Source organism: Ovis aries, chromosome 3 (assembly GCF_016772045.2).
Source record: "Ovis aries strain OAR_USU_Benz2616 breed Rambouillet chromosome 3, ARS-UI_Ramb_v3.0, whole genome shotgun sequence".
NCBI lineage: Eukaryota > Metazoa > Chordata > Mammalia > Artiodactyla > Bovidae > Ovis > Ovis aries.
The window spans coordinates 157891079-157904562 of record NC_056056.1 but is presented as its reverse complement, the minus strand read 5'-3'; the positions used below and the strand labels follow the sequence as shown (position 1 = coordinate 157904562).

Below are 13484 nucleotides of genomic sequence, written 5' to 3'. Positions count from 1 at the left end.
TCCCATTACAAATCCTTCGCTCATTCATTACACATCCTCTGTCTCCGGCTTTCACCAACCTTCTCAGGCTGACGCACATTTATGCGTTTTCTAGTAATTTTACTCTTTAGCGCTCAGATGGACTTGTCTCTGTCATTTCTTCTGCTGTTTATATACCCGTGCACATGCTTTGTCTTTATTTGTCTGTGAATAGGTAAGATTTTATTAAATACTCATTGTGTTCAGATTTTCTTTAGATAAATGTGTTTTTCTTTTAGTTGATGACTTCCTTGAGAGCACAATGATCTAACTCACTTTGATAGTTTCTTGGTGACTAAATAGTATCTGGCATGTAATAAATGTACAACACATATTTGTTGAATGAATGAATGATATATACATTATCAGGAAACTAAGTGGAAAGAAAAAAACCAATGGGAATTTGATATTATTTCTGAAAGTAACTTGTCTTCAATATCTGATACATATAAATACTTTGAAAAACTATAATATATAAAGTGTTTAAGAAAACTATGTTAGGACACATGTATTCCTATGTCAACGTAATTGACCTAAAAAGACTGAAATTTCTTCATTTTTTAAATGAATTCATTTACAAAGTTTATTTAACATAAATTTTAAGAATACATATATATTGCAAAGAAAGAAAGTGCTTTATCTATCTTTGACCCAAATGTCCCCAAGGCATGAGCAAGTAGAGGAGTATTTGCTACAGTGTTTCATAGTTTTAGAATAGCATATCTTTGTTAGGAAACAAACACAAGTTTGTTACTGAAGATGTTACACAAGATGTTACTGAAGTAACATCTATTTGGAGGCAAGACATTTGCAGAGTTAGGAAATAACAGGTAGGCCATAGCTACTACACAAACACAAATAGCCTAATAATTTATTAAAATGGCATGCTAACATGTTTTTTCCCTGAATCCTCTATTAGTGTGGCTGTCACTTTTATCTATAGCTGATTTTCACTTCTTTTTATAGCTCTAATGTTTCAAGTCAGGAAAAAACTTATTGATTTTCTCAGCATTAACCTTCCAGTGAACTAGTTATAACTTTACAATATATTATCAAGCAGATAGATCTTTTTTTTTTTTTTTCTAACAGGTAACACTCAGTTTCCTCTAAACACTCCTTTAGATGCACATTTGCAAAAACATTTTAATTTCATGTATGGGGTTGATTATTATATATATCATATTTCAAAATAGCAAGAAAATGTTTCCTTTATGACTCACACTTTAGTTTATTTCCCAAGAAACCCCTTTCAAAACTATCAATATTTATAAAAGCATTATCCATAAAAATTAAAAATTTTGTATATACTAGAAACTATAATGAGTTATGGCACTTTAAAAGAAATTTCATATGCATTATCATTTTTTACCTCTATACCAATCCAGTGTAGGAAAATGAACACCTATCACTCCTATTTTAAGATACCCTAATATCTCAAGGTTAATGTATTTCACCCAAGGGCATTCAGCTCAAACCCTAAATTCTCCTGACTCCAAATCTTCTCCTTTTTTCACCACTCTGTAAAGTAGCTTAGGCACCATTGCAAATTAGTTTTACAGTTTGCATATCCTACAGATGCAGTCTTCTCTCATATCCACTGTGAACTTATAAACAATTTATTTGGGGAAGTAGACAGGTTCATCATGAGTAATCAGCTAAGTAGTCATTTTGTTTGGTAATTTAATATCCAATCTTGTGTCCTGTTGATTTTATTTTATTAACATCCAAATATCATGACCAGACTTGATTTAGTAAGTAAATTACTTCCTATTATACAGCCAGCCAGTACAGTAATGATACACAAATGGAACTCACAATATGAAAAAATAGAGACTATAGTGAAATTGTTCAGTCGTGTCCGACTCTTTGCGACCCCATGGACCCTACCTGGCTCCTCTGTCCATGCAATTTTCCAGGCCAGAGTACTGGAGTGGCTTGCTATTTCCTTCTCCAGGGGAAATTCCCCACACTGGGATCAAATCCAGGTCTCCCGCATTGCAGGCAGATGCTTTACCATCTGAGCCACAGGGGAAGCCCATTAGAGACTATAGAAGATATTAAACACATTTTCCAGTGACTTGTTAACTTGTGTTATTATAAAATTATAGAACAGTATGATTTGGTAATTTGATAAGAAAGGTATTCACAGAAGTCTATTGTGACTGAAAAAAAATTTAAGTACTTCAATAAGCCATCATCTATTTGCTATGATACTGTGAAAAAAAATACAAATAAACCAAACTGTAAGATATAGAGAACTTTTTCTTCAAATATTTTTTCATACGAACTCATGAATGTATAGATTACTGATCTAGTAGATTATATTAGCTTCTACAAGTCCTTATATCAAATGCTACTAGGAATTTTTACAATGATTAATGAGAGGAAAAGAATATTACTATGAAACAGAAATCATAGTAATGAAAATTGATTAACTCTGGGTCATGCACTTGCAACAAGAGTAATATCATCCCACAGGGGTGTGAAAATTGCTTCATGGGAACCATGAAAAAACTATGGAACACTCTTACCTTCTTTATCTACAAAAATCACAGATACATATACAGCACATAAATATATACAAAATTTCAAGGGGTGAGAATCAATTAGAAAAAAACAATCTAAAAATCTCCTTAGAGAGCAAAAGTAGAAAAAGAGTTGAAAAACACTGTTCTAGGTAAATAAGAATTACCATATTCTGCAGTAAGTTAAAAAAAATCAAAACTCCTTTGATATCCTTTAATTGTTGCTAGGAGATTACAATCAGTCATAAGAATACATTATAGAAATTCCCCAAAGTGAGTTATGAAATGCTTGTTGATAACTGCAGTGTCTAGCATATACACCTGGAAATAACTGAACATTTTTAAATTAATGAATGGTTCACAGTCAAAAGATAACAAATGTTTCATAATTTTCATCTTTTTTTAAAGCACATAACTATGCAATAATGATATAACTTCATTCAGTGAGTATCAAAACCACCAACACCAGAAAACTATATCCACCTAAAATAGTAAGATTCACTCTTCTCTTAGCAGACTTGCTTTGAGTTTATTACAAAAACAAAAAATTCCTGAAAGCAGGGAAAGAAGCTACAGTAAAAAATTTTTCCTTTCATAGCCCAAATAAATAATAAATATGAAAGCATACTAGAAATAATATGTAGGATTACTTCATCTGTTTTAAATTTAAATAGTCAGAATTTCCCTAATTCTATACCTGTAAGTATAAAGGTAGTATGCCTCCAACACTGAATATTCAATGGAAGGATGGATGCTAGAGCTAAAACTCCAATAATTTGGTGACCTGATGAGAATAAACTCGTTGGAAAAGACCCCAATGCTGGGAACAATTGAAGGCAAAAGGAGAAAGGGGTGACAAAGGATGAGATGGTTATACGGCATCATCAACTCAACGGACATGAATTTGCACAAACTCCAGGAGACAGTGAAAGATAGAGAAGCCTGGCACGCCGCTGTCCATGGGGTCACAAAGAGTCAGAAATGACTTAGCAACTGACAAACAATAGCTCCAAGCACATCATAAAATGAAAGCAAAATCCAGTCTCTTAAAATAGAGGAAATATAGAGGGAAAGACTTCTTACATGTCATTTTTAAACTGTATTTTTGAAAGTCAATAATTAATTCTGGAATACTACACCCACCACCATTAAAACAGGAAGAAAAGACTAAGCATACTTGCTATCACCATTAATTTCTCAAACCCTTTTATAGCTTCTGTTCAGTGTTTTGAAACATGAAATCTTTTAAAGAAAAGACCCTATTATAATTTCATTTATGCTACATACTCTTAGGAACAGGTGATGCCTGAATACTTGAATCCATCTTCATAGAGCTTTTGAAGCACTATGTTAATGCTCATAAAGCATTAACAAAAAAAAATCACACAAATAATTCATTGAGTACAATTATAACAAGAGATGTAAAGGAAACAAGGGGCCATGTGACCAAATCACAGAGAAACTAGAAAGGTAAGGAAAGCTTTCTGGGGGAGATACTGGACATCAATGAAGGCTTGTAGTTAGCTAGACAAGTAAAGCAACAAAAATGTGAAAAGCACAGAGAGGAAAATGTGGCAAAAAAGAGCACAGGGCCTTCAAGAAAGTGCAAAAGAGAATATGTCTGGATCACGTTGAGTTAGAGGAAAAAGAAGGGAAGAGACAAACGAGGGAGAGCTAAAACCAGCAACATTTATTTTTAGAAATAAAACTCACTTTACCCACTGAGTGGAGAACTGACCAGAGTTTGGAAACTTGTAATGAGAAAGGAATTACAATAGTTCAGAGATGACAAAGACAATAGTATTCTACAAGCTGTGTGACAGCAGCATTTAAAACATACATTGCTGTGTGACCCAGGGAACTTAAACTGGGCCTCTGTAACAACCTAGAGGGGTAAGGTGGGGAGGGAGGTGGGAGGGAGGTTCGAGAGAGAGGGGACACGGGTATACTATGGCTGATTCATGTTGATGTCTGGCAGAAACCAACACAATATTATAAAGCAATTATCCTTCAATTAAAAATAAACAAACTTAGCTATTAAGAAAATTACAAGATCTAAAAATAAAATTTATAGAATTCTTAATTTGTATATCCATATCCTTCAGGAAAGATGGAACTTGATCAAAGTAAAGATGAAGAAAGCTACAACCGAATGTGGAGGAAAATTTTGGAACCAGGAAAGAGACACATGGAAATAAAATAGAGCCTAATTGATGCTTTCAAACTGTGATAGTGGAGAAGACTCTTGAGAGTCCCTTGGACTGCAAGGAGATCCAACCAGTCCATCCTAAAGGAAACCAGTCCTGAATATTCATTGGAAGGACTGATGCTGAGGCTGAAACTCCAATATTTTGGCCACCTCATGTGAAGAGTTGACTCATTGGAAAAGACCCTGATGCTGGGAGGGATTGGGAGCAGGAGGAGAAGGGGACAACAGAGGATGAGATGGCTGGATGGCATCACTGACTCAATGCACATGAGTTTGGGTGAACTTCAGGAGTTGGTGATGGACAGGGAGGCCTGGCACACAGAGTCAGCCGCAAAGAGTTGGACACAACTGAGCAGCTGAACTGAACTGAACTGAACAAAATAAATAAGAGTATAAGAAAACTAAAAAGAAAATGGCAAAATTTAAAACATTATTAGTGTTCTGATTTAAGATGGTGGGTGGAAATAATATATTTAAGTAGGAGGCAACAACAACAAAATTTTAGAACCGACATCAAACTCAAGAAACCTAGAAGTGGAAAAGCATCAAAAGAATTAGAGACAGGAAGCTTCAGGTAGGTCTGGAAAGGATAAAGCATTGAGGGCTATAATTAGAAGCATTGATAAAAGCTGTCTGAGAAGCAATTAAATCTTTAATTACTCTTGATCATTCTATGTCACTAGGTAGCTGTCTTACCTGCCAACCAGGCAAAAGCTTGAAGATTTATTTGAGGGGGAGAAAGACAAAGGTGTTCTGTCTGGACTGGGCAACACAAGACACAGCAGAGGTTGTAGGCACCATACTGAATGAACTACAGAATGCTGATATGAGATGTACCTCCTCACCTTTGGGCTTCCCTGATGGCTTAGAGGTTAAAGCATCTGCCTGGAATGCGGGAGACCCGGGTTCAATCCCTGGGTTGGGAAGATCCCCTGGAGAAGGAAAATGACAACCCACTCCAGTACTCTTGCCTGGAGAGTCCCATGGAGGGAGGAGCCTGGTAGGCTACAGTCCATGGGGTCACAAAGAGTTGAACACAACTGAGCGACTTCACTTCTTCTTCCTCACCCTATCTGCTTTCACCTGTCAATTCTCACAATCTCAGACAAGAGATTAAAGGATTCTTCTTGAAGGAATCTGGCCGATCCAAAAGAAAACTCAAATAGACTAACACTAGAAGTTCTCCAGTAAAAGCCCTGTCACATCATCTTGGGCTTTCAAGATAGCACCAGTGGTAAAGAACCCACTTGCCAATGCAGGAGAAGTAAGGGATGCAGGTTCAACCCCTGGATTGAGAGGATCCTCTGGAGGAGGGCATGGAACCCACTCCAGTGTTCTTGCCTGAAGAATCCCATGGACAGAGGAGCTTGGCAGGCTATAGTCCAAAGGGTCACAAAGAGTAGGACATGACTGAAGTGACAGTATGCACATCATCTTGCTTTGAATCTCAAAGTCCACAAGCTCCACTAACTGACTCAGAACTTCCAGAGCAGTTTGGGATTATCAGCTATCTGAGGAAAGCTTCTATCATGGAAGACAGAAACTAAAAGAGCAAAGGGAAAAATCTAAGAGAAAAAAGAGACTTTGCAAGAAGAAATACTCATAAATGGAGCAGGGAGCTGGGAGCAGGTGGTACAAGGCATGGGCATGAGAACATTCAGAAAACAAAAAATAGCATGCAAAAAAATTAAAAGTATAAAAGAAGATATAAGATTTTGCGCAAGTTTGGGCAATAAAGGTGAAGAAATCACCCAACCCTTCTCCTTCAAAAAGAGCAAAAGAGCACGAAAAATATTAGAAGACAAATTCAGGAGGTCAAACAGCCAAACAATAGGAAATCCAAAAATTGAGTTAGGAGGAGAAAAGTGAAACTGGGCAGAGAGATAGGAGCACTACTTAAATACAAAGTGAAAGTAAGATTATCTTTGAAAACTTAAGTCTAAGCTTGAAAAGATTCACTAAATAATTAAAAGGACAAAGCCTAGATATATATTGGCAATATTTTTTTTTTTAATTTAAGGTGACCCAGGGATTGAACCCAGGTCTCCTGCATTGCAGGCAGATCCTCAAATACCATCTGAACCATCAGGGAAGTCCTAAATTAAAAGAAACTATGTTAAAAGGCGGAGAAAGCAATGGCACCCCACTCCAGTACTCTTGCCCGGAAAATCCCATAGATGGAGGAGCCTGGTGGGCTGCAGTCCATGGGGTCGCTGAGAGTTGGACACAACTCAGTGACTTCACTTTCACTTTTCATTTTCATGCATTGGAGAAGGAAATGGCAACCCACTCCAGTGTTCTTGCCTGAAGAATCCCAGGGACGGCGGAGCCTGGTGGGCTACCATCTATGAGATCGCAGAGTTGGACACGACTGAAGTGACTTAGCAGCAGCAGCATGTTAAAAGGATTCAGGTACTCCACACCCACCATCACTCCACCACAAACAAAAAAGAAAAATTACCCATAGCTAGTAAAAGAACAAACGTGGTTGAAAACACATTGTCTGGAGTTCTGAAGCTGTGCTCCTGCATATTATATGCAAATGCACTAATCAGGCAAAATGTAAACTACTGGTAACAACTCAAAGTGCTAATCCTTTATAAAGAGCTCTCATAAAACAGCATCACCTAATAAAAACAGTGGATAAACTACATGAAAACATAATTAATAAAAATATCAACAATCAATAAACCAATAAAATTTGATCTTTGATAACTAAAAATTGCAAATTAAAACAAGATGAAATTGACAAAAATTAGAATGATAAATCTCAAGGACTCCAAATTGGTCTGGCCAAGTGTTGACAACAGTGTGTAAGCTCTTTGCTGATGGGAACATGAATAGGGATGTTTGCAATTTTTCAATAATATCAAAATGCACACATTTTAACATGCATCATGTTAATAAATCAATCTGCCTGCAATGCAGGTTTGATTCCTGGGTGGGAAGACCACTGGAGAACGGATAGGCTACCCACTCCAGTATTCTTGGGCTTCCCTGGTGGCTCCAGCTGGTAAAGAATCTGCCTGCAAAGGGGAATACCTGTGTTTGATCCCTGGGTTTGGAAAATCCCCTGGAGCAGGAACAGCTACCCACTCCAGTATTCTGGCCTGGAGAATTCCATGGACTGTATATAGTCCCTAGAGTTGCAAAGAGTCGAACAAGACTGAGTGACTTTCACTTTCACTTTGTGAATATATTATTACATATATTATATCATTTTAATTTTATCAGTGCTTCTTTTATACTGTCCAAATATTCTAAAATGAACATGTTATTTTTATAGTTAAAAATATCAGTTTTAAAATTTAAGCCATTTGAACTAGTACTCCATTGCCTAATAAATAGATATGGGGAAAAGCAATTGCACATATAAATGTTTATTGCAGCTTTATTTTTACTAGAGGAAAAATAAACAGCTCTACCATCCAATTATATAATATGTTTAAATAAATATTTTCACAGGAAAGATGAAGAAATGCTCACAATATAATAAGAAAGGAGAAAATCTATGAATACAGTATATTTCCAATATTATATGAATCATATTTGAAAGTTATTAATTATATATGTATGTGTTTTAAATTTTCTTTTTTATATTTTATACATTGTCAAATTTTCTCTGACAACAGTGACATCCGAAAAACTACAAACAATCTATAAACATTAAATGTGAAAACCATGTAAACTGAAAATATACAATGGATGTGGCCAAGGTTTAAATGTTATCTAAGGTTTTCAAACATCAATGAAAGAAATATTAAACTGTCAAAGGAATCAATGAATAACTCAAATATTAGAAAATGAAAATAATTCAAATGTTAACTATCCATTAACTGAAAAATATAAATTAAAATATGAATAAGAGACTATGTCAGGACCCTCTACCTTAACAAAGATATTGATTTGTAGCCAATATTTTCAGACTGGTGAGAAGCAAAGTCTTATATACCTCTGTGAAGGAATAAAAGATGATTTGACAAAATGTATAAATATTCCTGCAGCAGCTACCTGTCATTTTCTTTCAACATATATCTTTCTATATTCCTGTCTGTACTGAATTAGGTTGAAAACTTAAATACTAGATTCCTCTGACTTTCTTGCCAGCTGGTTTCTGGTTAGATTCTGCAAATGGTAGTGTGGCAGCCACAAAGATGGATGCTTAGTTCTCCCTCAAAGGTACCCACTGCAAAGAACATAGTTGAATGATGGCCTCCAGTAACTCCACCTGCGGATCTATGGTAGGATCCTGTCAAGACCACACTTCATTTGGGCAGCAAGCAGGCAGTGACACAACAGCCCATTATGGGACTCCCTCCAATGAGCAGCCTTTGCTCCAGGACTCAGAATTGGCCTGGCCAAGACATTTTCAAAACTGTGCTAAAGTTTAGGGTTCTTCCTAATCAAGCCTCCTTCCTTCTTTCTCTTCTTTCACAGGTGTCAAGCCTTCCTCCTGGTCTGAAGACTCACCCCATGTACTCTTGCTCCCTCCCTCCTTATACTTCAAAAGTATTTCCCACAATAAACAATCATGCACATTGAATTCTGTCCTGAAGTCTGCTTCTTGGAGGAAGGTGCCCATAAGAAAGAGGGAGTCCAATCTTTTTCTCCTGCTTCTGGCTTCAAAATGCTAAGGGAGATTGCGTGAATGTCTGTTGACTTCAGCAGCATTTGCTGAGACTCTAGCAGTGCTGGAGGCCAGTGGGCTCTTGGAATCTCATGAGAGAATTGGTTTCAGGCTTCTGGCTTAGCAGCAATGGAAATGATGCCCAAAGCACCAGCAGTGCTTCAGCAGCCTCAACAGCAAATAAGTTGGAGCTCTGGGTAACTCTGGGCTTCCCTGTGGCTCAACTGGTAAAGAACCTGCCTGCAGTGTGGAAGACCTGGGTTCAATCCCTGGGTTGGGAAGATCCCCTGGAGAAGGCAACAGCTACCCACTCCAGTATTCTGGTCTGGGGTAGAGAAGGGAAGAGCTACCCACTCTAATATTTTGGCCTGGAGAATTCCATGGACTGTATGGTTGTATAGTCCATGGGGTCACAGAGCCAGACACTACTGAGAGACTTTCACTTCACTGGGTACTCCATTTTCCTTTTTGCTTTCCCATCCCTATGGGCCGTTATAGCTTTCTATAGTTAACCAATATCTGGATAGTAACATCACAATTCCCTGTCTCATTCTCCAACACTTTCAATGCTGTGGTAATCAGTTCCTTATTTTAAACCACTTACTGAATTTCCTTTTTACCGAGTGAATGGTGAATGACACAAAACTAATCATTTTATCCGTTTTCACCTCAAAAGTTCTCACTTGTGTTAGCTATGCAAATAAGTTTAAAATGAACAAAATGCATTAATAAAATTTATTTAATCGATAACTAAAGGAGTACATCAAGGCTGTATATTGTCACACTGCTTATCTAACTTATATGCAGAGTACATCATGAGAAATGCTGGGCTGGAAGAAACATAAGCTGGAATCAAGATTCCCGGGAGAAATATCAGTCACCTCAGATATGCAGATGACACCACTCTTATGGCAGAAAGTGAAGAGGAACTAAAAAGCCTCTTGATGAAAGTGAAAGAGGAGAGTGAAAAAGTTGGCTTAAAGCTCAACATTCAGAAAATGAAAATCATGGCATCTCGTCCCATCACTTCATGGGAAATAGATGGGGAAACAGTGGCAGACTTTATTATTCTGGGCTCCAAAATCACTGCAGATGGTGACTGCAGCCATGAAAAAAAGACGCTTACCCCTTGGAAGGAAAGTTATGACCACCTAGACAGCATATTCAAAAGCAGAGACATTACTTTGCCAACAAAGGTCCGTCTAGTCAAGGCTATGGTTTTTCCTGTGGTCATGTATGGATGTGAGAGTTGGACTGTGATGAAAGCTGAGGACCAAAGAATTGATGCTTTTGAACTCTGGTGTTGGAGAAGAGTCCCATGGACTGCAAGGATATCCAACCAGTCCATTCTGAAGGAGATCAGTCCTGGGTGTTCTTTGGAAGGAATGATGCTAAAGCTGAAACTCCAGTACTTTGGCACTTGATGCGAAGAGCTGACTCATTGCAAAAGACTCGGATGCTGGGAGGGACTGGGGGCAGGAGGAAAAGGGGATGACAGAGGATGAGATGGCTGGATGGCATCACCAACTCAATGGATGTGAGTTTGAGTTAACTCCAGGAGTTGGTGATGGACAGGGAGGCCTGGCGTGCTGCAATTCATGGGGTTGCAAAGAGTTAGATGTGACTGAGTGACTGAACTGAACTGAATTAATATTAATATCAAATATAAATAAAAATTCTCTCACAAATGTTTTTATATTAGTATTAACAAACAAAACAGTCTCAAAGAAATCTAACAACAAAGATTTTTTATGTAATTTAGGGTACATTATTACAATGTTTTTTCATGTCCCAATTAAAAAATGTTTTATGGATAGTTTTAGATATATAAAAAATATATCTAGATATATATTTAAATATATAAGGGCTTCACAGATAGCTCAGTTGGTAAAGAATCTGCCTGCAAACAGGAGACCCTGGTTTGATTCCTGGGTTGGGAAGATCCCCTGGAGACAGGATAGGCTACCCACTCCAATATTCCTGGGTTTCCCTTGTGGCTCAGCTGGTAAAGAATTTGCATGCAATGTGGGAGACCTGGGTTCTGTCCCTGGGTTGGGAAGATCCCCTGAAGAAGGGAAAGGCTACCCACTCCAGTATCCTGGCCTGGAGAAGTCCATGGACTGTAGTCCATGGGGTTGCAAAGGGTCGGACATGACTGAGCAACTTCCACTTTCACTTTAGATATATAAGTAAATACACATCATTTGTTGCTGTTTTGTTGCTGTTCAGTCACGTTCAGTCGCCGAGTTGTGTCTGACTCTTTGCTACTCCTATGGACTGCAGCACACCAGGCTTCCATGTCTCTCTCCATCTCCCAGAGTTTGCCCAAGTTCATGTCCATTGAGTCAGTAATGCCATTCAACTATCTCATCCTCCATCACCATCTCCTTCTTCTGCCTTCAATCTTTCCCAGCATTAGGGTCTTTTCTAATGAGTCAGCTGTGTCCATTAGGTGGTCAAAGTAGTACAGCTTTAGCATCAGTCCTTCCAAAGAGTATTCAGGGTTTATTTCCTTTAAGACTGACTGGTTTGAGATGGTTTCACAGTAAATTCTATCAAAAATTAAGAAATGAACTAACATCTATCCCACTCAAACTCTTTCAGAAAATTGCAGAGGAAGGTAAACTGCCAAACTCATTCTATGAGGCCACCATCACCTTAATAACAAAACCAAAGATGCCACAAAACAAGAAAACCACAGGCCAATATCACTGATGAACATAGATCCAAAAATCCTGAACAAAATTCTAGCCAACAGAATCCAACAATACATTGAAAAGACCATACATCATGACCAAGTGGGCTTTACCCCAGGGATGCATGGATTCTTCAATATTCACAAATCAATCAATGTGATACACCACACTAACAAATTGAAAGATAAAAATCATATGATTATCTCAATAGATGCATTTGAATCCATTCTAATGAAGTAGATGAAACTGGAGCCTATTATCCAGAGTGAAGTAAGTCAGAAAGAAAAACACCAATACAGTATATTAACGCATATATATGGAATTTAGAAAGATGGTAACAATGACCGTATATGCAAGACAGCAAAAGAGAAACATATAAAGAACAGACTTTTGGACTCTGTGGGAGAAGGTGAATGTGGGATGATTTGAGAGAACAGCATTGAAACATGTATATTACCATATGTGAGATAGATCGCCAGTCCAGGTTCAGTGCATGAGACAGGGTGCTCAGGGCCGGTGCACTGGGAGGACCCTGAGGGATGGGATGGGGAGGAAGGCTCAGGATGGGGGACACATGTACAGCCATGGCTGATTCATGTCAATGTATGGCAAAAACCACTACAATATTGTAAATTAATTAGCCTCCAATTTAAAAAAAAATATATATATATATATATTTTTTTTTTTTTTTTTAAAAAAGATTGACTGGTTGGATCTCCTTGCTTTCCAAGAGACTCTCAAGAGTCTTCTCCAGCACCACAAATTTGAAAGCATCAATTCTTCGGTGCTCTGCTTTCTTTATTGTCTAGCTCTCACATCCGTACGTTACTACTGGAAAGAACATAGCCTTGACTATATGGATCTTTGTTGGCAAAAGTGATGTCTTTGCTTTTTAACAGTGTCTAAGTTTGTCACAGCTTTCCTACCAAGAAGCAATTGTCTTCTAATTTAGCATTTATTGCTAATTATTCTACTAAGTGGGGAAAAAGATAAGTTTCAATATGTACTTATCATATATAGCCCATAGAGTTTTATTCAGAAAAAATATACTTGGGGCAAATTGTGAACCTGTGAACCAAAGTGCACGTACAATAATGTCCACAGTATCATTGGCAATAACAGCCAATGACTGGAAAAACCCATATGCCCACCACAGTAAAAGATCAATGCATCACATTCTTCTCACACAGTGGACTCCTATGTCACAATGTGGATGAATCTCAAGAAAAAAAATGTTGAGGGAAGAAGCAAATAACACTTTTAAAAATACCTAACATAGGATCCCAATTAACAAAATTAAAAAACAGACAAAATAATCCTCTATAGTTAGGCATAAGAAGACAAGGAGGGGTACCTCTGTGGGCAAAGGGTTGTAATCAGGAAGAGGGATAAGGAACTTTGGGGGGCTG

At 37.6% G+C, this 13484-nt stretch overlaps 1 protein-coding gene across 2 annotated transcripts in view; it reads right to left on the bottom strand.

Annotated features, from left to right (window-relative positions):
- Positions 1 to 13484, bottom strand: part of TAFA2 (TAFA chemokine like family member 2) — a 569177-nt gene that overhangs the window by 149535 nt on the left and 406158 nt on the right. The window lies entirely within an intron of this gene.